General features: G+C 42.9%; 1 long non-coding RNA gene across 1 annotated transcript in view; it reads left to right on the forward strand.

The window, feature by feature from the left end:
* The first annotated feature begins 242 nt into the window (after positions 1–242).
* LOC115472744 overlaps positions 243–26,610 on the forward strand; it is a 133,665-nt gene continuing 107,297 nt past the window's right edge. Inside the window, exon 1 of the long non-coding RNA XR_003942554.1 lies at positions 243–312. This is a non-coding gene — a long non-coding RNA (uncharacterized LOC115472744). The remainder of the gene's footprint in view (positions 313–26,610) is intronic.

Below are 26,610 nucleotides of genomic sequence, written 5' to 3' on the forward strand. Positions count from 1 at the left end.
ATTGTTTTAAGGCATTTTTGTTCACAGCAACCCGTGATGGTGTTACAAAACACAGGAATTCTATTGAAAAAAATCTTTAAACAAAACAATCATAACCCTGGAGGCCATGTGATTTCACAATCCAAATCAAATAATAATAACAAAATCCTAGTTGTCCTTTCCTCCTCAAGTGAACCTTTAGAGCAACATTTCCTCTCTTCTTTCAGTTTAAGGTCAGTAACGGCAGCCCTTTTCCAAGTGCAATCACAAGGGCAGGAGCGAGGGAGCTTTGTTTCTGCCCCAACGACCCCACTAGGACCACCAGGGACACAGGTAGGCCCAGGGGGTCTACCTAGGCCTTAGTGGGGGTTGAGGGGTAAGGGGGCTTGTTCAAGGGGGTAGGGAGGTGCTTTAATGCTTTTGGGCTGGGGGAGGAGGGAGGGGGAGAAGGGAGGGGGAGAAGGGAGGGGGAAATTTCAGGACCATGAGGGGGATAGGGAGGGCTTTTAAAGATAAAAATAGTTATGTGGGTTCCAGCTGATATTCAGTGCCAGGCCTCATATAACTAAGCAGGTAAAGTTAGGACAGCATTTGAGCTGTCCTAAATCCACCCACTTAGCTATCTGGGTACTGGCACTGAATATTATCAGCACCCACATAACCCCCAGATCCTTCCCAACGCCACCCCAGTGCTTCCCCTGACCTGCACATTTTTTTGTTGGGTGATCTATCTGTCTGTCTGGCACTGTCTGATTAAGTGCCATTGAATATCCCCACTTAGAAAGTGGTACGCGATTCTTAAATCATTGAGGGGTCCTTTTACAAAGTTGTGGTAAAAGGGAGCCTGTGCTGGCATTGGCGTGTGTTTTTAATACGTGCCGAGGCCCCTTTTTACGGTAGCAGGTAAAAGGCAGGTTTTAAAGAAGAAATGGAGTGTGGTAGCCGTGTTAGTCCACTCTTAAGGTTAGAATATCAATGATATGCTTTGATGTCCCCATGCATACTTCCTACCCACCCCCCTCCTCCCACCCTGTCAGACTGTCATAGTAATGCTTGAATGTTTTCACTTATATACACTGTCAGCTAGCACATTTGCTTATTTCCGATCTGAGGAAGAAGGGCAACCTTCGAAAGCTAATCAAGAAATGTATTAAGTTATGTCCAATAAAAAAGGTATCATCTTATTTTCTTTTCCATGTTTTATTTTGTTTGATTTCTATTGATAAAGAAGAAATGGAAATGCAGTAAGTGAAGCAGTTGCCGTGAGCCCATTTTGGGTGGGAGCACTTACCGCCACCCATTGAGGTGGTGATAAGGGCTTTCAAGCTACCCTGGCAGTAACCAGGCAGTGTGCGGCATTGCCGGATTACCGCCGGGTACACACCAGCGCTACAAAAATAAAAATATTTTAGTAGCGCTAGAAATGGCGTGCACTGAGGGTGGGAAGTACCACCGGGCTACCGCTGCTTTGTAAAAGGGCCCCTTAGAATATCGGCTGGTTAATGCCTATTTTCTATAGCACGCAGCTACAAGGGGGGGGGGGGCATGGACATAGGAGGGTCTGGCTGAATCAGGGCATTTAGGTGCACTAATTTACACCAGCCATTGACAAGTGCTCATGACTGAATTTAGTACTAAAATGCCAACTCATGCTGGTATTCTATTACGGCAAGTACATGCATAACTGTTGATATAGAATTTGCACATAGTGCCCCATATTTTAGCACCTAACTAAGCAACCTTTATAAAATTCCTCCTTTGTGTGCTACTGTCCCTGGTCTTTAATGGTATCCTACCCTTATAAACCCATGATTAAGAGAAAATTAAAGTATAAGCTGCCTGCTTTGGGTGAAGGGTTGCAATGGCTCACTGCTAATTAAAGGTTAAGATACTTACATAAGTACATAAGTAATGCCATACTGGGAAAAGACCTAAGGCCCATCAAGCCCAGCATCCTGTCCCCGACAGCGGCCAATCCAGGCCAAGGGCACCTGGAAGCTTCCCAAACGTACAAACATTCTATATATGTTATTCCCGAAATTGTGGATTTTTCCCAAGTCCACTATGTTTCTATGGCATTTAACATCAAGATGGTTCAGCAAATGGTTTCCCTAGGGGTATGGCGGAAACACTGGAGCAAGATAGGTCATAAAGGCCCCCTTTTACAAAGCTATGCTAGCGGCTGCCACACAGCAATGCTGAAACAGCCCATTCAATGTGAATGGGCTGTGTCAGCATTACCATACCAGCAGCTGATAGTGCAGCTTTCTAAAAGGGGGTCAAAGTTAGGAAATTACTAATTTTTGCTATTTTATAGAACTTAGCAAACCATTGACCATACGCATCCATCAACAAGAAAAACAGTGCTGAAAGTTTGTCAAAACCAACTAAAAGTTCAGACTTACAAGTTCTGACCATGACACCCTTTTTTAATTGAACACAGTCTTTTCATACGTGATTAAAAGGTATAAGTTTAATAATTCTATGTTTCTTGAGATACAGTAATGTGTACAATAGAATGTCGGCTGCCTACATTTTGGCTATTATAAATGTAGAACATCTAAATTTTTCTACAGAGTATTAGTTTTACTTCTACCAAAAGAACCCTGTAGATTATCGTTTATCGTTTATTTATTTACTATACTGTTACTTATTGCATTGGCAACGCAGAATGGTTTACATTGTAAAAATATACATTTAGAACACAACATACAAACTAAGAAATCCAGTAATTGATAGGAAAGCACAGCAAAACAGAAACATTCATACTAAAGAAGTGAGTGGACAAAATAGAATAACATTCATACTAAAAACCAAGATTATAATGCTGCATATTGAAATAACACATCCATTATGTCTGTTTTTTCCCTTTATCCTGCGATGTTTTCAAAACGTACTCTGGAAAAAGTATGTTTTTAAGGCTTAACGGAAGCGGGTATATGATTCTTCTAATCTATTTACTTTTGGGAGGCAGTTCCAGAGTGTGGGAGATAAGAAAAAGAAAGCTGATGCTCATGTAGATTCCCATCTAGCCCTCAAGGGTGATGGAATTACTAATCTATTACCTGTAAGCGACCGGAGTGTACGTGTCGGTGAGCATGGTATGGTGAGATTGGCTAAATATGATGGAGTTGATAAGTGTAATGCTTTATATGTCAGAATGAGGATCTCAAATTTTATTCTGACTTCAACCGGAAGCCAGTGAAGATGGTATAAGAGCGATGTAATCCTGTCATACTTTGAGGCCCGACAGATAACACGGGCAGCCGTGTTTTGAATCATTTGTAGACGTTTTAAATTGACCTTAGTGAGCCCTGCATAAATGACATTGCAGTAGTCAAGACGTGTTATGATATAGGCATTTGTTAGTGTACACAAGGAGTCTTTGTCTATCGAGTTTCTGATTGAACGCAATTTCCGTAAATGATAAAAAGATTATTTTACTACATCAGATATTCTTTCGTTAAAGGATAATGCAGAGTCAATAATTACACCTAAGTATTTGAAAGATTGTACCATAATTATCTGCTTACCAAACAGAGTAGGTATTAAAGATGGTATTGATCCATGACCAGTTATCCAAGATGCTATTGTCTTATCAGGATTTAATACTAAATGGTGCTTTGTAAGCCAAGTGGCCACCTCATCAAGGCAGTTTTGAATTGGTATCAAATCTATGTTCAATGGCTGCACTAATGAATAAGAAGACAGTCATTCGCATATGAATACGAGTTAATACCCAGAGACTGGATAAGTAGCGAAAGCGGACTGATATATAGATTAAACAATATTGGAGATAGAACTGATCCTTGTGGTACCCCATAGGAAATGGGGTGGGATTTTGAACAACTTTGAATGAACGGTTACTGAGAAAAGATGAAAAACTATTATAGATTGTGCCAGAGATACCAATTTCTTTCAAACGATTGAGTAGTAGATCATGTTCTATTAGATCAAATGCAGTGGACAGATCAAGTGAGATAATCAATGCAATCTAACCTTGTTCCAGTTTAGAATGTACTTCACTTAGAAGGGAAGTCAGAACCGTCTCTGTACTATGGCCTTTCCTAAAACCTGATTGTCTTGGATGTAATACGTTTTTTGATTCTACGTAAGATTGTAACTGTGTAAGCACAACCGTTTTCCAATATTTTGGATAAGAATGGAAGATTTGAAACTGGACGATAATTACTTGGGGAGTATGGATCGAGTGAGGATTTCTTAAGATTTGGCTTTACCAGATTACAATATAAGTTGCTCATAGGCTCTTAGTATTCATAATTTATCTAAAAAACAAAAGGAGGAAAAGACCTCAAAAGACCCAGGTGCTCAAGTGAACTTGTCACTGACATACTTTCAGCACTCAATGGGCCATTATGTCATCAATGGCCAAAAACCTCCTAAAAAACAAAAAACAAAAAACTATATATATAGAGCACTCCATTTAAGTGCACGTTGGATAAGCGCATGCTCTGTTTAACTGCATGCCGTACTTTGGTCCCATTTTCGGCACCATCAATTTCTATGGGGACAAACTTCGGTTTAGCACACCCCTGATAAGTGCAAGATTCGCTTATATGCATGGTTTAAGACCGCTCCTCTGCAGGAAAGACTCCGCATAAGCGTGCGCATGGAATATGGAAGCCGATTAGCGCGTGACAACCAACGAGATTTCAAATTTCCCACCCTTTAACTGTCACAGGCAGAATAAGCGAAAGAATGTTGTTAGAGTGTACACTGGGGTTGTCGTTGCGGTGGAACTGTAAGACTTTAACACTGGCTGAATGAATAGAAGTTCTTAAAAAATTAGAAAACAAACAAAGTCAAGCATCAATTGCTAAAGAATATGGTGTCAATCCCAGTCAAATTTCACGTGTCTTGAAGCAGAAAAACCAGCTTCTGGAAGACTGGCAAAACAATACAAATCCACAACGGAAATTGAAATGAAACGGGCAAGAAAAGCTGAGGAGGTAGAAGATGCTCTTCAGTGGTTTTCTCGAGTCAGAAGCAGACAGTTTGCTGTCAGTGGTCCACTGCTTATGGAGAAAGCTAACCAGCTAGCTGAAAGTCTTGGACTAACTGAATTCAAAGCCATTGTTGAATGGTTGGAAACAACATAAAATTCAAGAAACAGCATGGTGAGAAACAAGATGCTGATGACTTTGGTGCTGAAAATTGAGTTGTTTCAGTTAGTCCTACCATCTTGAACGAGTTTGCACCTCGTCACATTTTCAATGCTGATGAAAACGGTCTCTACTGGCGAGCGATTCCTGATGGAACACTTGCATTCAAACATGCCGAAACTACTGGAGGTAAAACGTCGAAGGACCGACTGATGATCCACTTTTGCTGCAATATGGATGAGAGTGAGAAGTTGGAACCCCTCATCACTGGAAAGAGCAAACAGCCCCGTTGCTTCAAGAAAGTTAAGTGACTTCCTGTGTCATATGAGGCTAACACAAATTCATGGATGACTGGGGAAATTTGGAAGCAGTGGCTAAAGAAGTTAGACACTAGAATGCGAGCACAAAAGCGTCAGATTTTGTTGCTTTGTGATAATTGTGCCGCACACAGGGATGATGTTAGGCTGTCTAACATCAAGGTGGTCTTCCTGCCACCAAACACTACCTCTCTGATCCAACCTATGGATCAGGGCATAATAGCCAATTTCAAACAACATTATCGGGCTCTTGTGCTACGTCGTCTGATGAGCATTATGGATGTCCAGACTGGCAAGGATAAACGTGCTGTTGAACTGGCTCGTAATCTATCACTGTTGGATTCCCTACATATGCAGAAAGAAGCTTAGAATCATGTTACACAGGCAACCATTGTGAACTGCTACAAGCGGGCAAGCTTTGTTAAGGATGTGGAGAGGGATGAAACAGATGCAGCTGTTGCAAACGCGTCAGATGAACAGGTTATTGACATCCCAGCCGGTGTTACTGAAGAGGAGTTTCATCGCTACGTAACTGTTGATTACGATCTACAAACAGCTGACGACAGCACTGATGTTGAGATATGCCCCTACACGCAGGCAACAACGGCTGATGATGAAACAGATGATGAAATGAGCAGCGAGGCACATGCTGATGAAATTCAACAACCTCCTCCTGTCACTTTTACAAGAGCAGTGGAGAGTCTCAACACCATGGAGGCCTGTCTGGAGGCCACTGGATGTCAGTGCTATGACAGTTTTTACCGTCTGGCAAACGTAGTCTATGGAACTCACAGACCCAATAGTGTACAGAGAGCTATAACTGATTACTTCAAGTAAGCCTAACGTCAGTTAACGGAGACTGTATACTGTACGTATAATAATAAACAGTACTGTACATATGTTTATCAGATGTCAAGCTTCTTTGGGTCACAACGGTTAAGTGCACGCTCCGGTTAACGACATGCATTTCTTTGGTCCCAGACCCTTGCACAAGCAAAACAAAAATAAAAATCAAATAACTATTTTAGAGTGACAGCTTCTTATTTAATTCAGCTTTGAAAAACTCCCAATAGGGACCTATTTTACCCTCTGGTTTTTGTCAAGGGTGATAATAGAAACGCTTTGTCCTCTTACTTAGGTGCTGCAATTATGCCAGTTAAACCCAGAATTATTTTGAAATGACTTTGGTTAGCATTAAAAATGTTACATGGCCTAGGTCTTTCTTATATGATTGATGTTAGCTTTATCTCTTTGGCAAGTGGGCGGGCTGTTAAAATCTCAGAATTTATATCTTCCTTCTCCAAATAACTTTTTCAGGAAGACTATTTTTGACAGAATTATTACTTATTGAGCACCTTATCATTGGAATGCACTTCCAGACAATAAAATACTATTAATAACTCTTTTGCCCTTCACAGAACTTTAAAAACATGGTTATTCCACAGATTTCTTCAGCGACGAAAGCTTCAATAACATACTATATCAAGGACTGATTGCGTCTGGACTTTGTTTTTTTAGTTCTAATCATCTTTATTGATTTTCCATAACAATATAAGCAAATAGAAAACATGAATGAGAACAAGATCAATGTGGAGGGAATTAACATCATTATCATCATATAGACTAATAGCCTAGGCATGTTACAGGAATAGGTATAGTAGATGCTTCCTATAATGCCACCAAGCCTTCTGAGGTAGAGCAAAAAGCGTTAAGAAGTTCCCAAACCTGAAGAAAACTATTGATGTGATTGGCTCTCTGAGCTAGGCAAGTCTCATATTTGTATATAAGTTAAACAGAGTTCCACCAAAATGTGCAAGAGACCTTGAAGTTATCCTTCCATTCACTTAATACAGTTTCAAATCTGTTGTTATTTGTACTATGGAGTGTACTAGAATTAGATTTGTTTGTATTACACTGTACTCTGTCTTGACCTTGTAAGTTTAAGCAGATTAAAAATGCACTCACTCTCTGCCCCCCCCCCCTCAGACATACTCCGCTGTGAAAAAAAAAAATATTTTAGTGCATTGAATTAATTGAGGATATCCTGAAAACCTTGACTGGCTGGGTGAGTCCCAAGGACTGGGTTGAAAGATAGGCAGGATTGGTCTTCTATGACAGTGTTTCCCAAGTCCAGTCCTGGAGTACCCCTTTGCAATCAGGTTTTCAGGATATCCACAATGACTATGCATGAACTTGATTTGCATACACCGCCTCCATTATATGCAAATCTATTTCATGCATATTCATTTTGGATATCCTGAAAACCTGACTGCAAAAGGGTACTCCAGGACTGGAGTTGGGAAACACTGTTCTATGAGAGGCAAGGCAATACAGCTGTAGTAGCATGGTCATGTCCCATCTGAGTCAGCCTCTTGAAGCAGGGGTGTAGTTAGGTGGGGTCACGGGGGCATGGACCCCCACAGATTTAGCCCTGGCCCCTCTACTTTTGACCCCCCCGCTGTCACTTTCAACCCCCCTCCCGCTGCCGCTGACCCTTCTCTGCTGCCACCAGGTACATTTGCTGGCGGGGGTCCCCAACCCCCACCAGCTGAAGTCTTCTTCAGCGCTGGCCTCTGGCCAGAAACAGATCAGCGAACACGCCAGAGACTGGCGCTGAAGAAGACTTCGGCTGGCGGGGGTTGGGGACCCCGCCAGCAAAGGCACCTGGTGGTGGCGGCAACAGGGGAGGGTCGGCGGCGGCAGGGGTTGAAAGTGGTTGGGGGAGGGCCATTGGTGACGGGGGGATCAAAAGTGGCGGGGGGGGGGTCGTTGGTGGGCTAAACTGTGCCCCCCACCTCGGGCTCTGGACCCCCTCCCACCAAGGTCTGGCTACGCCCCTGTCTTGAAGATGCAGGAATTAGAGGATCAGAGGCACTGGAATTGCTACTGGTCCATGATCCTTAGTGCCTGTAAGGGGGCTGACTTGGATGTCTTAGACCAGTAAAGGTCTCAGTCTTCCTGTTGATGTTTGGTGGACAATTATTTATTCTTCCTTTCCCCCAGTCCCTTTAAAGTTCATAAATGTAGGGGCTGGTTGAAAACTGGTTTACATAATTTCTGTTCAGCAGCCTGAAACATAAACACTTGTGTATCTTTAGTTAGGACTATGTATATTTATTGCCAGCAGCCAGTCTCTCACTAGGCATGACTTGCTCCAAGCAAAGAAGGAATGAATTAAAAGTCCTCAACCAAGGGCACATGAAAGAACTTATATGTTGCATCAGCTCTATGTATGTGCTCCGTGGGTGAAGCTTTGGCCAATTAAGATGCCAGGTTTCACAGCGAACAAAAACTGAAGCATGACTAGACAGAATTCAAAAAATGAAAATAATAAAAATAAAACGTGAATGTGATGTGCTCAGAACCACTACATGACTTATATAAACGTGAAAAAAATATCACATCTGCCAGTCGTTGTCATCCACCATTGGACATCGTAAGTCCTTCTTATCTCGGTTATTAAGAATTATAATGTTCTAGTAGTCACTGACAATCCAATTCCCAAAAGTCTCTAACAAGTTCACTAATGAAAGGACTTATCTGTGAAATAACTGTCACACGATGTCAAACTCCACACTGATCATATCTTCCTTCTTCAAAAGTATTAATCCATAAAGGTACAAGAAATATCAAGAAAATTAGAGGTAGAGAAATAGCTAATACATATCAGGTATGCAAAATGTAGGATAAAGTATAGCGTTAAATAATAACCAAATAAAGTAACCATTAGACTAACTTAATACATTTTTTGATTAGCTTTCAAAGGTAATTCCTGGCACCAAATTTGGATGAATATCTCCGGTGTCCTATAACACTGTGTGCAAATTTTAGGAATGCCCATGATCCGTCCATGCACCCCCCATGTTCATGTTCGCTTTTGGGTTACACACTATGGGATTTGGGAGCATATTGTTATAGAATAGCATGTAGCAAGATGTGTGCGCAAATTCAAATTAGTGCCAACTGGCACCCAATTATTGAATGTAGCCAATCTAGTTGGGTGCACATCTTGAATCGGCACCCAAATATCAGTGCCCATTTTTGGATACCATATATAAACCCCGGGGGGATAATTGATAATGTAAAACTTACCACACTTTAGTAAAAGGGCCATTAGGTTGATCTCCTAGTTTGCCTAATGGTTAAACTGGAGTCATCTGGATACCCTTTGAATAATTGCTTTAGACTGGCCAATTGGAAGAGTTCCCGACAGGGATATGGTATATCTTTTTGACCACTATTGATTGGTTTGTGCACCCCTGAAGCAGCCTTAGGACAAAACATAGCCACGCTGGGTTTTATTTTGTGTTTGATTTTTTAAATTAATTAATATTAAAAGTTTTTATGTATTTATGGTGGTTACATTTTTGAACAGGTAGTAAATGAAATTGCCCTAATTGCTCAAGTGTCAATGCTCAGTACGTACCATGCATTAACTGCAATATTCAGTCCATGCCCATTTTCCACTCATATCCCGCCAAGTTCCTGTGCTCTAACACAGCATTCAACATGTCAGTTACTGCGCTCATGTGCTAACAGTGTGTGTTACTGAGGGGCCCTTTTACAAAGGCGCTTAAGGCCCTATGCACATCCATGTACAGTGGTGGAAATAAGTATTTGATCCCTTGCTGATTTTGTAAGTTTGCCCACTGACAAAGACATGAGCAGCCCATAATTGAAGGGTAGGTTATTGGTAACAGTGAGAGATAGCACATCACAAATTAAATCCGGAAAATCACATTGTGGAAAGTATATGAATTTATTTGCATTCTGCAGAGGGAAATAAGTATTTAATCCCTCTGGCAAACAAGACCTAATACTTGGTGGCAAAACCCTTGTTGGCAAGCACAGCGGTCAGACGTCTTCTGTAGTTGATGATGAGGTTTGCACACATGTCAGGAGGAATTTTGGTCCACTCCTCTTTGCAGATCATCTCTAAATCATTAAGAGTTCTGGGCTGTCGCTTGGCAACTCGCAGCTTCAGCTCCCTCCTTAAGTTTTCAATGGGATTAAGGTCTGGTGACTGGCTAGGCCACTCCATGACCCTAATGTGCTTCTTCCTGAGCCACTCCTTTGTTGCCTTGGCTGTATGTTTTGGGTCATTGTCGTGCTGGAAGACCCAGCCACGACCCATTTTTAAGGCCCTGGCGGAGGGAAGGAGGTTGTCACTCAGAATTGTACGGTACATGGCCCCATCCATTCTCCCATTGATGTGGTGAAGTAGTCCTGTGCCCTTAGCAGAGAAACACCCCCAAAACATAACATTTCCACCTCCATGCTTGACAGTGGGGACGGTGTTCTTTGGGTCATAGGCAGCATTTCTCTTCCTCCAAACACGGCGAGTTGAGTTCATGCCAAAGAGCTCAATTTTTGTCTCATCTGACCACAGCACCTTCTCCCAATCACTCTCGGCATCATCCAGGTGTTCACTGGCAAACTTCAGACGGGCCGTCACATGTGCCTTCCGGAGCAGGGGGACCTTGCGGGCACTGCAGGATTGCAATCCGTTATGTCGTAATGTGTTACCAATGGTTTTCGTGGTGACAGTGGTCCCAGCTGCCTTGAGATCATTGACAAGTTCCCCCCTTGTAGTTGTAGGCTGATTTCTAACCTTCCTCATGATCAAGGATACCCCACGAGGTGAGATTTTGCGTGGAGCCCCAGATCTTTGTCGATTGACAGTCATTTTGTACTTTTTCCATTTTCTTATTATGGCACCAACAGTTGTCTCCTTCTCGCCCAGCGTCTTACTGATGGTTTTGTAGCCCATTCCAGCCTTGTGCAGGTGTATGATCTTGTCCCTGACATCCTTAGACAGCTCCTTGCTCTTGGCCATTTTGTAGAGGTTAGAGTCTGACTGATTCACTGAGTCTGTGGACAGGTGTCTTTCATACAGGTGACCATTGCCGACAGCTGTCTGTCATGCAGGTAACGAGTTGATTTGGAGCATCTACCTGGTCTGTAGGGGCCAGATCTCTTACTGGTTGGTGGGGGATCAAATACTTATTTCCCTCTGCAGAATGCAAATAAATTCATATACTTTCCACAATGTGATTTTCCGGATTTAATTTGTGATGTGCTATCTCTCACTGTTACCAATAACCTACCCTTCAATTATGGGCTGCTCATGTCTTTGTCAGTGGGCAAACTTACAAAATCAGCAAGGGATCAAATACTTATTTCCACCACTGTAGATACCCGCTAATGCATGCCTTGGTCGTTAATTCTGAATTTTCTATTTTCTACTACAGGGGCGTCCCCAGCAGTAATCGGCAGTTTGCACAAGCTAGATGGTTACCGTGTGGGTAATACATGAACCCTAACCGCTAAGTCAATGGGTGGTGTTAAGGGCTCAGGCCATAAATAGACACACATTGGTTTTCATTTTGCCTCATGTCCATTTCCCGGCCCAATCCCCCCTTTTTTTCCAGATGTGGTGGAGAAATGGTCCAGCGCGCGTCCAATACATGCGCCCACACTACTGCAGGACACTTTTTGGCGCGCCTTTGGAAAAGGGCCCCTTAGCATATTAAGAGCAGTATTTTAGAAAGGATGTGCAAATTGGAATTGAGTTGTCCAGTTCGGGACATCTTAAATTCTGCTAATATTTTAGAACAGGATCTGCCCATGGTAAAATAGATGCTTCAGTAGCAGTTACGTATGGCAGGAGTATCTATTTCAGAAAAAAAGACATCTTAAATATCAACAGTCACAACATGGCAAAATAAACATGTATTTGCTGGTATTTCAGAACAGGAAAGCTGGTGTACACAGAAGAAACAAGGTCATCGCAGACTTGAGAACACTCAGGAAAACAGCGAAGATGACTCAAGAAATGCACAGACAATGCTCCAAAGGCTCTAAAAGTTTGTTGTTCAACAACCAAGATGCGATACAGCTGTGTTTTGGTCAAATAGGCCTGCCTCAGGAATTTCCTATGATTGTCTGCAGATTCCCAAAGGAATCTGACTGTATAATCCACTGTAAAAAATGTCTGTCACGAATAAAAGTCTTGGCAGGACGCACTGCATGCCAAGGAAAACAATATACTTTCTAAAATTCATTCTCAAGACTTTGAGTACCTGCAGACAATCATAGAAGACTCGTGAGACAGGCCTACTTGGCCAAAACACAGCTGTGTCGAGTCTTGGTTGTTGAACAATGCCTTTGGAGCATCGTCTGTGTATTTCTTTGAGTCATCTTCGCTGTTTTCCTGGGTATTTCAGAACATACACGTGTATGCTAGGCAATTAAGGGCCCCGTTTACTAAGCCATGCTGTAGGTGTGCTAGCGTTTTTAGTGTGCGCTAACGCTAGAGATAACCATATATTCCTATGGGTGTCTCTAGAATTAACACATGCTAAAAACGCTAGAGCATCTTAGTAAATAGGGCCCTAAGAAACATACATATCTATGTTTTCCAACATTGTCACAGAGCTCACTAAACTTGGCTGGCATTACATTTTTTGAGGGGGGCAGGAAGGGGACAAGAAACAATGGCGGGTTAAGAGAGGAACTCCTCTAATCCCTCCAGTGGATCACTACACAAAACAGGCACTTTTCTGAAACCCAGATAACCTGGGGAGCTGGTGTAGATCTTGGCGTCCATCTTTTTGGAAATAGACGTGCATTCCTTTTTTGAAATGGAGACTAGAAACATAGAAAGATAGAAAAATGAAGGCAAATAAGACCATATGGCCTATCCAGTTTGTCCATCCATGCCATCTACTATCCCTTTCTTTCACCAAAGTTCCTATATACCTGTCTCAAGCTTTTGAATTCAGCTACAGTTTTTGTCTCCACCACCTCCACCAGGAGTCCATTCACCATCCTTTCCATGAAGAAGTATTTCCTTAGGTTACTTCTGAGTCTGTCCCCTTTCACCTTCCTCATATGCCCCCTTATTCTACAGTTTCCTTTCAATTTAAACACTCAGCTCCTGATGCATTTATCCCATCGAGGTATTTAAACATGTCTCTCCTCTCCCGCCCTTCTTCCAAAGTATACATATTGAAATCTTAAGTCTGTCCCCATAAACGTTTTGCCGAAGACTGCTGACCATTTTAGTAGCCCCCTCTGGACCAGCTCTAAACTGTTTATATCTTTTTGAAGGTGCGTTCTCCAGAATTGTATATAATATTCTAAATGAGGTCTCACCAGAGTCTTATACAGAGATACCGTCGCCTCCTTTTCCCTAGTGGCCATTCCACTTGCTGTGCACCCAAGCATCATTCTAGCTTTCACCGTCGCTTTTTCTACCTATTTGACCACCTTAAGATCATCACACCCAATTCCTGACCCTCTTTTGTGCACAAAAGAACTGCATTGTTCCCTTGGGTTTTTGCAGCCCATATGTATGATCCTGCATTTTTTAGCCTTAAATCTTAGCTGCCAAAATCTGGTTCATTCTTCAAGCTTTGCTAGGTCCTTCTTCATGTTATCCACACCATCAAAGGTGTCTACACTCTAGCAGATTTTGGTGCCATTTGCAAAGAGGCAAAATTGACCAGACAACCCTTCAGCGATATCACTTACAAAAATGTTAAAAAAACGGCCCAAGAACTGAACCTTGCAGCACAACACTGGTAATATCCCCTTCCTTAGAGTGACCTCCATTTACTATTACCCTTTGTAGCCTTCCACTCAACCGGTTCCTAACCCAGTCAGTCAGTTTAGGGCCTATACCAAGGGCACTCAGCTTATTTATTAGTCATCTATGCGGAACCATTGCAACGATTGTACTAAAGTACACAATATCTAGCGCTCTACCTCTGTCCAACTCACTGGTCACCCAGTTAAAGAAATTAATCAAATTTATCTAACAAGACCTGCCTCTAGCGAAACCATGCTGCTTCGGGTCCTGCAATCCATTGGATTTCAGCAACTTAACTATTCTTTGTTTTAAAAGTGTTTCTATTAATTTACTTACCAACAGTGGCATAACTACATGGAGCCACGGGGGCCTGGGTTCCCTCAAATTTCCTCTGGGTCCCTGATTTTCCTGGTGGGGGTCCCCAACTCCCACCAGCTGAAACCTTGTCCGGTGCCGCCGCATTGCCTGCCCCGCTCTTCCTTCCCCCTAATGTCCTGCATGCTCCTGTTAGTGAAATTGAGCAGTTTCACTTAAAGGAGCGTACAGGACGGGAGGGGAAAGAGAGAGCAGGGCAGGCAACATGGCGGCGCTGGAGACCAGCGCTGGACAAGGCTTCTGCTGGTGGGTGATGGGGACCCCTGCCACCTAAGATACTTGCTGCAGCAGTGGGTGGGGAGCGGTAAAATAACATCTCATAACATTAGACCACGATGATAATTATAAACCTTAGAGAAGTATATCTCAGCTTTGTAAAACTGGGATTTGATATTTTTCTCTGCAAATTTCCCCAGTGACTTACAGGGAATGTGAAGGATAAAAGTGGATTCAATAAAAACAGAGTTTATTTCTCTTTCATGTCTTCTTTCATGTTTCTATTTATGCAAGTTTTGGGAATTGACTTGTGGACAAAATCTGAACACACATGGAAACCATTTCACTACATCCTGGAGTAGTTTTCCACATGCTGGAGAGAACGGGGAGTGAAGCCAGATTGATTCAGAACTGAATACTGTATTCACTAGTCCAGGGCCTGTGTGTGAAAACAGGAGCAGACATAATATTTTTTCAACAACCTTTGCATTTCACGTTATAATATGTTCAACTGGTCCCCTTCTTAACCTAAAAAATAGCACATCAGAAAGAAACAGACATTTGTTTATGAGCCAGTGCAAAGCCTTTGATCAAATTTTATTCTCAGTTTCACAATGGACTTCTGCGATGTGGACAGTTGTACCTTATGAGGGGAGTTCAATTAGTAAATAATCTCTCTCTCCCTTCCACTGAAAAACATAAACAGAACTATGAGGTCCTTTTACTAAGGTGCGCTGACAATGGGCTGCGCTATTGTAGGTGCATGTTTTGGGCGCATGCAGATCCATTTTTCAGCGCGCCTGTAAAAAAGGTCTTTTTAAAATTTTTGACGAACACGGACGTGCAGCAAAATAAAAATTGGCACGCGTCCATTTGGGATCTGAGACCTTACCACCAGCCATTGACCTAGTGGTAAGGTCTCTCTCATTAACAGTGCAGTAATCGCCTGCGCAAGACAAGTCAGAGTTACCGCCCGATTTTCGCTGTGCGCCAGAAAATAAAATATATTTTCTGCTGCGCGTAGCTGACGCGTGTCAAAAATAAAATTACTGCATAGACCACGGGGTAGCCAGGTGGTAACTCTGAATTGACACGTGTTGGGCACGCTTAGGAACCTATTCGGCTTAGCAAAAGGATCCCTATATATTCTCCACACCCTATATATTCTCCACACCAGACATCACCGCGGAGACCCAGGCCAAGGTATCGGCCTGCTTATCCGACATTGCTGCAAGGATGTCCAACCGCCACCTGAAACTGAACATGTCCAACACCGAGCTTATCGTCTTTCCACCAAAACCCACTTCTCCTCTTCCTCCACTCTCTATCTCAGTTGATGGCACCCTCATCCTCCCCGTTTCATCTGCCCGCAACCTCGGAGTCATCTTCGACTCCTCCCTCTCCTTCTCTGCGCATATCCAGCAGATAGCCAAGTCCTGTCGCTTCTTTCTCTTTAACATCAGCAAAATTCGCCCTTTCCTCTCTGAGCACACCACCCGTACTCTCGTCCACGCTCTCATTACCTCTCGCCTTGACTACTGCAACCTACTCCTTACTGGCCTCCCACTTAGCCATCTATCCCCCTTTCAATCTGTTCAGAACTCTGCTGCACGTCTTATATTCCGCCTGAACCGATATACTCATATCACCCCTCTTCTCAGGTCACTTCACTGGCTTCCAATCAGATACCGCATACAGTTCAAGCTTCTCCTTCTTACCTACAAATGCACTCAGTCTGCAGCCCTTCATTACCTCTTTTCCCTCATTTCCCCTTACGTTCCCGCCCGTAACCTCTGCTCACAGGACAAATCCCTCCTCTCAGTACCCTTCTCCACCACCACCAACTCCAGGCTCCGCTCATTCTGCCTCGCCTCACCCTATGCTTGGAATCAACTTCCTGAGCCCATACGCCAAGCCCCCTCCCTACCCATCTTCAAATCCTTGCTCAAAGCCCACCTCTTCAATGTTGCTTTTGGCACCTAACCTTTATACCTTTCAGGAAATGTAGACTGCCCCTATTTGACTGACTGTACATTTGTCCTTTAGATTGTAAGCTCCTTTGAGCAGGGACTGTCCTTCTATGTTAAATTGTACAGCGCTGCATAACCCTAGTAGCTCTTGAAGATGCAGGAATTAGAGGATCAGAGGCATTGGAATTGCTACTGGTCCATGATCCTTAGTGCCTGTAAGGGGGCTGACTTGGATGTCTTAGACCAGTAAAGGTCTCAGTCTTCCTGTTGATGTTTGGTGGGCAATTATTTATTCTTCCCTTCCCCCAGTCCCTTTAAAGTTCATAAATGTAGGGGCTGGTTGAAAGTAGTTAAAGGAGGGGTGCCAGTTATCTTTTTTAGCTTTAAAATTCTTATTCCTTAAAAGGGCAGTACCTAAAAAATAGAAAAAAAAGGAAGATTGTTTTTTGTTTGTAAAGATCAGAGATCATGAAACTAAACCCAGATTCATTTAGAGGCCATAGAATTTCTGACAGTGATTGGTGATGGCTGGGCTTGAATCTGGGTTTCATTTTTTATAGGGTCTTTATGTTCCAACCCCCAGCTGTTCACTAGCAGATGTAACCAGTTCAACGTCTTTACCAACAGAGCTGCAACTGAACTGCAACTTGCCCTTTTTTAAACTCTGGATTTGCTTTTCTAACTTATGAACTTTGGGAAGTTTTCCCTAATTACAGTATCAAGTTTCAAGTTAGCTGAAAAGAAAAATATCCAGGATTGCAGTTCCTTTCCTCTTTCCTCACCAATAATAATGAGCGAAAATAACATCATAATGTTGAGTGTACGTGATACAGTATTGCTACGTGCAATTTGGAGCAAATTGACATCTGCTTGGTCTGTGAGCATAGTTTATACATCATAAAACTGAGTGACTTGTGAAGGAAGTAAATTGTGGGCTGGGTTTTTGGTCTCTTTTATCCTAGCAGAGCTGGGCAGAAATTGTCAAAGAATTAAAGCTCCAGAAGCATGTACTTGTACGATGGTTTTCTTCTGGCAGCAGACTTCTTTCTTATACCCTAGCTCCAGATTCAATATAGTTGCGTGAGCAAATCTGTACTTGCTCTGATTTGCGTGCAGCTGGAGTGCAGCCAGATGGCAAATTTAAGGTGGGCCTGAGCCCAAAGAGAGTGGGTCCAAAAACTCATCTCTTCCCCACCTTCCGGGGCCCCCCTCCAGTGCTTTTCCCGCCCTCCTCGGGCCTCCCCTCCGATGCTCTCCCAGCTTTCATCGGACCCCTATGGTTCTCTTCCCCCCAATCAAACCAAAAGAAGTACTTGAGCTGGCGGGGATCTGCAAGCAGCACCCAGCCGAAGACTTTCTCCCAGCAGAAAGAACATTTAAACCCTGCACAGCCGGTGGCAGTGTTTCAGAGCCACAGACATGGCCAGCCTCTGCACATGTGCGCAAACTGAGCATGCAAGAGGAATGGGGCAGCAGTGGCTCAGCAACACCGCTGGCTGCACAGGATGTTAAGTGTTCTTTCTGCTCGGAGGACATCTGCTGGTGGGGCTTGCAGACCCCCGCCAGCCATGCCTACGGAGCACTGATTTCAGGTGGGCATGACCCCCAAGGCCCACCCAGACCCGTGTGCAACTCAACTGGTTAAGAAGCCAATCAACACTGATAATTGGACATTAACAAGCAATTATCGGCACTAATTGGCACTAATTAGAATTTATGTGCACTACTTGCTAAACGTATTCTATAAAGTAGTCCATATAAATTCTACCGTGCGAATCTCAAAAGGGGGCATGGCCATGGGAGGAGTATGGGTGGGCCATGGGTGTTCTGAAAATTTATGCACAGTGCTATGGTAACCTATTCTGCATCTAACGTTAGGCACGGGCATTTACACCAGTTTTCCATCGGTGTAAATGGCTGTGTCTAAATTTTAGTTGCATGGATGGTGCTATGTGTATTCTTTGAACTGCACTTAACGTTTAGGCGCGGTTTATAGAATATGCGTAGGTGCATTTTCCATCTGCTTTGATTTTTTCATCACCAAATATAGAATCTGGCCCCTGATGGATAATATTCAGCACTGTTTTAGACTCTGGCTCCCATGGGCTGAATTAGACTTGAATATTCAGTGCTGGCCCATTTGGGCATGAAACCCAGCGCTATATGCTATTCTACAAATGGCGCTCAACTTGAAGCAGAGAATGCAATACAAGCTTCAACACAGGGATGGTTGAACAAAATACCTTGACCAACACGGGACTGTGTTTCAGTGGGAAAACCCGCCTGCCTCAGGGGTCAAAGAATACACTGCTGGTAGGACAAGGTAGTTTATGATGCTTGAAGTGAAGTTATCCTGATATAATTACATGTGATAGGATCACACGGATGTGAAAACACTAGATAAAAGTCACCTTGGCGCTAAAATTCACCATTGCTTCAGTATCTTATCACATTTAATTACATCAGGATAACTTCACTTCAAGCACTATAAACTACCTTGTCCTACCAGCAGTGTATTCTTTGACCCCTGAGGCAGGCGGGTTTTCCCGCTGAAACACGACTCCATGTCAGGTGTCTGTTTAGTGCCAATAAAGGTTGTTTTGTTCAACCCTCCCTGCGTTGAAGCTCATATTGCATTCTCTACTCTTCTGCTTTCCTTGCACTTTACTTAGAGGTGTTTTCATGTTCATTGTGGGCCCAACTTGGAGCGCCATTTATTTTATTTTTGTTACATTTGTTCCCCGCACTTTCCCACTCATGGCAGGCTCAATGCGGCTTACATGGGGCAATGGAGGGTTAAGTGACTTGCCCAGAGTCACAAGGAGCTGCCTGTGCCTGAAGTGGGAATTGAACTCAGTTCCCCAGGACCAAAGTCCACCACCCTAACCACTAGGCCACTCCTCATTTAGAGAATAGCATTCAATTTTTTTGGTGCCCATTTACAGAATCTGTCCCTTTCTGATCCTACTTGCCTTGGATAGTTATCCTGGCACTAAATATTGGAGATATGGAGATAACTTCTGGCCCTGCCTCTGCTCGGTCCCTGGACCACCCCAGCACTAACCAGTTAGTGCTGTGGCGGTCACACATAATATTCAACAGCACTATCCAGTTAAATGCCACTGAATATTATGTGGGGAGCCAGTCGGCAGGAGTCAACCAGGCAGGAACTGCTCCTGCATAGTATATTCTATCAGTCTGACATTGGGAAAGACTTCAGATTAACTATCCAACTTATTTTCGATGGAGAAGGGTGGCCATCTTCCGACACAAATCAGGAGATGGGCGCCCTTCTCCTAAGGGCGGCCAAATCGGTATAATCGAAAGCTGATTTTGGCCATCCTCAACGGCTTTCCGTCGCAGGGACGGCCAAAGTTCAAGGGGGCGTGTCGGCAGTGTACTGAAGGTGGGATGGGGCATGGTTAAGAGATGGCCGTCCTCAGCTGATAATGGAAAAAAGAAGGGCGGCCCTGACGAGCATTTGGCTGACTTTACTTGGCCCCTTTTTGTTCACGACCAAGCCTTGTAAAGGTGCCTGAACTGACCAAATGACCACTGGAGGGAATCGGGGATCACCTCCCCCTACTCCCCCAGTGGTCACCATCCCCCTCCCACTAAAAAAAAAAAATTAAAAACATTTTTTGCCAGCCTCTATGCCAGCCTCAAATGTCATACCCAGCTCCATCACAGTACTATGCAGGTACCTGGAGCAGTTTTTAGTGGGTACTCCAGTGCACTTCAGGCAGGCAGACCCAGGCCCATCCACCCCACCTGTTACACTTGTGGTGGTAAATGGGAGCCCTCCAAAACCCAGCAGAAACCTACTGTACCCATATGCAGGTGCTCCCTTTACCCTTTAAGGGCTATGGTACTGTTGTACAGTTGTGGGGAGTGGGTTTTGGGGGGGGGGTTGGGGGGCTCAGCACCCAAGGTTAGGGAGCTATGCACCTGGGAGCAATTTGTGAAGTCCACTGCAGTGCCCCCTAGGGTGCCCGGTTGGTGTCCTGGCATGTGAGGGGGGATCAGTGCACTATGAATGCTGGCTCCTCCCAAGACCAAATGGCTTGGATTTGGTCGTTTTTGAGATGGCCGGCCTCGGTTTCCATTATCGGCGAAAATCGAGGCTGGCCATCTCTAAGTCTGGCATTCTCAATATTTCGGTCGCCCGAAATGTTGAGATTTGACCGGCTCCGACCGTATTATTGAAATGAAAGATGGATGCCCATCTTGTTCAATAATACGATTGGCTCCGCCCCTTCCTGGGGCCGTCCCCGGAGATGAGCGACCTTAGAGATGGGCACCCCCATTCGATTATGCCCCTCTATATTATAAAGGATAATTCATGAACAGCATGGGTGCAATTCTACAACTGGGTGCCTTTATTTTTGGTGCCCTGATGCTGCATGGTGGGAGCCTATTCTGTAATGGCATCTGGGTTTTAAAATATTCTGCAGTTGCAAGAATCCACCATTGCAAGAATGATAAGAAACAGATGAGACATTGTGCAATATCATCCCAATATGCAGTATTGTCACGTCCATTTTTAATAGGCACAATTGTAAAACAAGTATTGTACATAAACCTGATTGCAGGCGGCCGTGTTTTGGCTAGCAAGACGTCATCAGTGGTCCTGTGGCACGCTGTATTAAATATATACAATGAAGTGGGATTGTACAAAAACAGACAATATGATAAGAACCTGCACTAGCACCACAAGAACCAATCCCAAATTATTGGGACAATACAATAGTGAGATGACAAAATCTCATTTGAGAGTCTAAGCCCAACATTTCACCTTTACATTTCCTCCTGAACCTGTTTTGTGGGTTTCTCCTGGGCTGTTTCTTCTCCTTGTTTCATGTGTTCTAGTCATCTCTCTGTTGTACCATCCCAATAATTCGGGATCAGTTCTTGTGGTGCATGTGCAGGTTCTTATCATATTGTGTGTTTTTTGTACAATCCCAATTCATTGTGTATTATTTGTTACATTTGTATCCCACATTTTCCCACCTTTTTGCAGGCTCAATGTGGCTTACATATAACCGTTAACGGCGTTAGCCGATTCCGTCTGAACAAATGCATGGTATGAATGAATACAAGTGATATTGTGGTAGAATGAGGTACATGTATGGTAGGTACAATTGGGGGGAACTTAGAGAGGGAAAGGGGGAAGAAGAGGCAGGTAATGTCCATTATGGTCTTTGGTTACATTGTGTCGCAAGTGTCCAGGTATTTTTATGTTGGGTTGGTGGGGTATGCTCTTCTGAACAGGTCTGTCTTTAGTGCTTTCTGAAAATGTAGGTGGTCGAGCGTAGTTTTTACTGCTTTTGGCAATGCATTCCATAGTTGTGCGCATAGTTGTCGTAAATAATTTTATGAACAGTCATTAGCTTGATAGCTGAAACACGGCCTGTGTGGGGTCTGCCTTCAATCAAGTTTATGTACAATTTGGGATTGAGTGCCTGTTAATAAAGGACTTGTCAATATTGCTCTGGGACTATCTGTCTGGTCATTTTCACTCTTTGTGTTTTCCATTGGCACTCTGTGGGCTAACTGCATGAGCCCAGGGCTCCTCACCTAGAATCTATATTGATGGTCTGAATATGTGCTCTGTATGATTGTTTTTTCCTATTATTTTTATGGAGCTCACTTCACTCTTTTATTTGATTTTAATTGTATTTTATATATTGTAAACCACCTTGAATTGCTCCATGAATAAGACGGTATATTAAGACTGAATAAACAACGAACAATACTATTCATTAAGCAATTAGCAGGAATTACTAGAAGTGAATCTGTACTGTCAAATGACATCATTTGTGTTGATTAATTTTTTAATTTAGTTGAAGCTACTTCTTATCTTTAGGGAATTCATTTTCAAAATGCAAATGCTTCTAAAAGTGTCTGACAGCAAACGCAATAGGAATTTCCAGCTGAATGTTTACAACCAGTGAAGGCTTCATTTTATCATGTTGTCCAAGTTTTGCAAAACTCACACATCTTATCAAAGATGCTGATAGCATGAACATGCATGGTAGCTGTTTTGTCACGAAACTGAACAGTCTGTCCATGAAAACCTTTAACAGAGGAAGCTCACAATCTATCTGATTTTTTTTTTGGTTCACAGTGGTCAAAGGAACTCTATCTCAATATGCTGAGTAATGTTAACCAGTTTGGGTGATTCAGTCAATCAATTTGCTTGATCAATGGCATCATCTGAGACCATGGTGGAATTATTTGGCAATAATGATGCATACCAATGGTAATGTTTCATGGCAAATAATGGTTATAAGAACTGTTAATAAGTTAGTTCATATTTTAACATTTATTCTTTTTATTTTTATACACACATTGGAGGAGTAGCCTTTTGGTTCGAGCAGTGGTTCTCAATCCAGTCCTCGGGGCACATCCAGCCAGTCAGGTTTTCAGGCTATCTACAATGAATATGCTTGAAACAATGAAACAAATTTAATATCCTTTTCATGTGATATAAAGATGATGAGATAAAATATGATATATGTAGATACCTAGCAAGTGCCGCATCTCAAAAAAGATATAGTGGAATTAGAAAAGGTGCAGAGAAGGGCGACGAAAATGATAAAGGGGATGGGACGACTTCCCTATGAGGAAAGGCTAAAGCGGCTAGGGCTCTTCAGCTTGGAGAAAAGACAGCTGAGGGGAGATATGATAGATGTCTATAAAATAATGAGTGGAGTGGAACGGGTAGACGTGAAGCTTCTGTTTACGCTTTCCAAAAATACTAGGACTAGGGGGCATGCGATGAAGCTACAAAGTAGTAAATTTAAAATGAATCGGAGAAACTTTTTCTTCACTCAACATGTAATTAAACTCTGGAATTTGTTGCCAGAGAATGTGGTAAAGGCAGTTAGCTTAGCAGAGTTTAAAAAAGGTTTGGACGGCTTTCTAAAGAAAAGTCCATAGACCACTATTAAATTGGACTTGGGGAAAATCCACTGTTTCTGGGATAAGCAGTATAAAATGTTTTGTACTTTTTTGGGATCTTGCCAGGTACTTGTGACCTGGATTGGCCACTGTTGGAAACAGGATGCTGGGCTTGATGGACCATTGGTCTTTCCCAGTATGGCAATACTTATGTACTTATGTAGGTGCATCTGGTATCTATCTATCTATCTAAAGACAGCCCATAGGTTAGCTGTGGGCATGATAACACTGGCTTTGCTACTGTAGTAAATTCATTTAGATTGGTGGTGGGGTATGGGAAAAAAGAATTTAAAGAAAATAATACTAAGGGAGGGTAAAAGTAGGCTAGTGCAGTGGTTCCCAAACCTGGTCCTGGAGGCACCCAGTTAGTCAGGTTTTTAAGCTATCCACAATGAATATGCTTGAGACTGATTTGCATATTTTGCCTTCTTGGCGTGCTAATCTATCTTATGCACAGTCATTGATGATATCCTGAAAAACCAACTGGCTGGGTGTTCCCTGAGGACTGGGTTGAAAACCACTGGGTTGATAGGGAAGCCCAGTTCAAATCCCACTGCTGTTCCTTGTTTTCTTGGGCAAATCTCTTAACCTTCCATTACCCCAGGTACAAAAATTAGATTGTAAACCCTCTGAGGACATGGAAATACCTACTGTAGCTGAATGTAACTGACCTGGAGCTAGTACTGAAAAAGGTGTGAGCTAAAACCAAATACATTTTTTAAAAAGCTTACTTATTACATGACTGGCAGTAAATGAAAAATGTTGGTTTCTGCAAATCTGATCAGATGGAATGCATATTATTTCAAGCTTTTATGGGAAGAATTCTGTATTTTCTTTTTTTGTTTTGGGGAAAAAGGAGGGTATTGGCTGCAACTAGCTACAGGGAGGCAATTCAATGCACTCAAGTTGTTTACTGCACTGTTAGCAGATTGCTCAAGCATATTTGTGAAAGGAAAACACAACCCACGCATATTGGTCACATTATCTATATAACATATATCACGTTTTTATGACCCAGTTTACTAGTCATCTGATAATACTTACAAGTGATAAAACTAATGTTATCTGCTACTAATGTAATAATGGTGGTGGGGGGGAGGGAGGGAAGGAGTAATAAGCAAAACTGTTGACATTGGTGCAAACTGCAAAAACTAGACTATTTTAGGGGAGAAAGCTAGTGGTTAGTGAAGCAGGGAAGGCAAAGTTCAAATTCGGCTTCTCTCACTGATATTTCTTGTCATCTTGGACAAGCTATTTAGAGGTGAATTCTATATATGGTGCTGAAAAAAAATCAGTGCTGAAAAAAGCGCTATGCCCGGGAATGGAATCTAACTTTAGACATGGCCATTTGCACCATTTGAAATGTGGTGCAAATGCACACGCTTAAATTAGGTGTGCATTCCTCCTTAGTCTATAACAATGTGCATAAATGCTAGGATTGCCCCCCGTTCCACCTTTGACCCTCCCATTTCTGTGCCCCCTTTTTTAAATCAAACCTAAATTTATGTGCACAAATTCCAATTAAATCTAATGAGTACCAATATTAGCTTGTTAAAAAGCCAATTATTGTGTGTTAATTAGCTCATTATTTAATTAAATTTCACATGCCCAAATTTGCACATGCAATTTTTGGCGACTTTTACAGAATTAGGCGGTTAATCCTCCATTGCCTCAGGTGCAAAACATAGAGGCCTATTTATGAAAGGCCTTCTCCCATAATTCTATAAAGGGAGTGCTTAATTGGAGCCCATGCTATAAAGGAAAGTAGGTGCCATAGAGCTGGTGTAAATGCTTGACCTAGGGCAGGGGTAGGCAACTCCGGTCCTCGAGATCCGCAGGCAGGTCAGGTTTTCAGGTTATCCACAATGAATATGCAGGAGATTTGCAAGCATTGCCTCCATGGTATGCAAATCTATCTCATGCATAATCATTGTGGATATCCTGAAAACCTGACCTGCCAGTGGCTCTCGAGGACCGGAGTTGCCTACCCCTGACCTAGGGGGTCTTTTCTGAAGCTGTGGTAGCATTTTTAGCTTACGGTAAAAATCAGCTGGCGGTAAACAATGAGACACCCATAGGAATATAATGGGCATCTCAGCATTTACCGCCAACTGATTTCTATTGCGAGCTAAAAATGTTACCGCAGCTTAAGAAAAGACCCCCCCTAGATTGCTAATAAAAAGTATGTATAGAATGCTATAACTTACATGAGTAACTGTGTGCCCCATCCATGCTCTGTCCAGACTCTACCTATATGTACACCCACCTTCAAACCATGTGCCATTGCATTTAGGAGCCATTTATAGAATAGCACATAGCTGGAGTATTGGCATTTATACATATATGTACACAAATGTGACCATCTCTGGGAAAAGGAGACAAAAAATGAGGCTTTTAAGAATTCTGTTACAGCAAAGAATTTGTAATTCATTAGCTCAAACCCCATTCTTTTATGTGAAAAAACAAAAAAGCTACAGAAGTTCAAAAGTGTAATTTTTGCAGACTGCCTATGAAACCATGACAGCTGCAGGACGTCAGAAACAGAAGGAAGCCTTTTGTGAGAAGAAGAGAACCTCAGCTGGCAGGGGTTGGGTTCCCCCGCCAGCAAAGGCAGGCGATGGCGATGGCGACGGCGGGTTGGTGGCAGGAGGGGGTCGGGTGGGTCATCAGCAGGGGGGTCCAGGGCCAAATCTACGGGGGCCCAGGCCCCCCTGGTCCCACATAGCTACGCCACTGATTCTCATTAATCAAAACCAATTTGTGGGCAGTGTTATAGAATACCAAGAGATGTGCACCCAAATTTGGTGCTGGGAATTACACCTGGTTTCCGCAGGGATAAGTCCTGGGACCCAAATTTGTGTGTCAAAATTGGCATCAATGCTATTCTTATCATAGGAGCTCATCCTCGAATGCCCATTGTATATTAGCATTGATCACTGATTTAAAGTGCTGTTTATTGAATTTAGCCCTGTGTGTCTATGAGGAATGTGGTTAGTAAAGACAGCTCTTAGTGGGACTTTTACTAATCCATGGGCGTCTCAGTGTTTACCACCAGTTGATTTCTACCATGAGCT

This window comes from Microcaecilia unicolor, chromosome 6 (assembly GCF_901765095.1).
Source record: "Microcaecilia unicolor chromosome 6, aMicUni1.1, whole genome shotgun sequence".
NCBI lineage: Eukaryota > Metazoa > Chordata > Amphibia > Gymnophiona > Siphonopidae > Microcaecilia > Microcaecilia unicolor.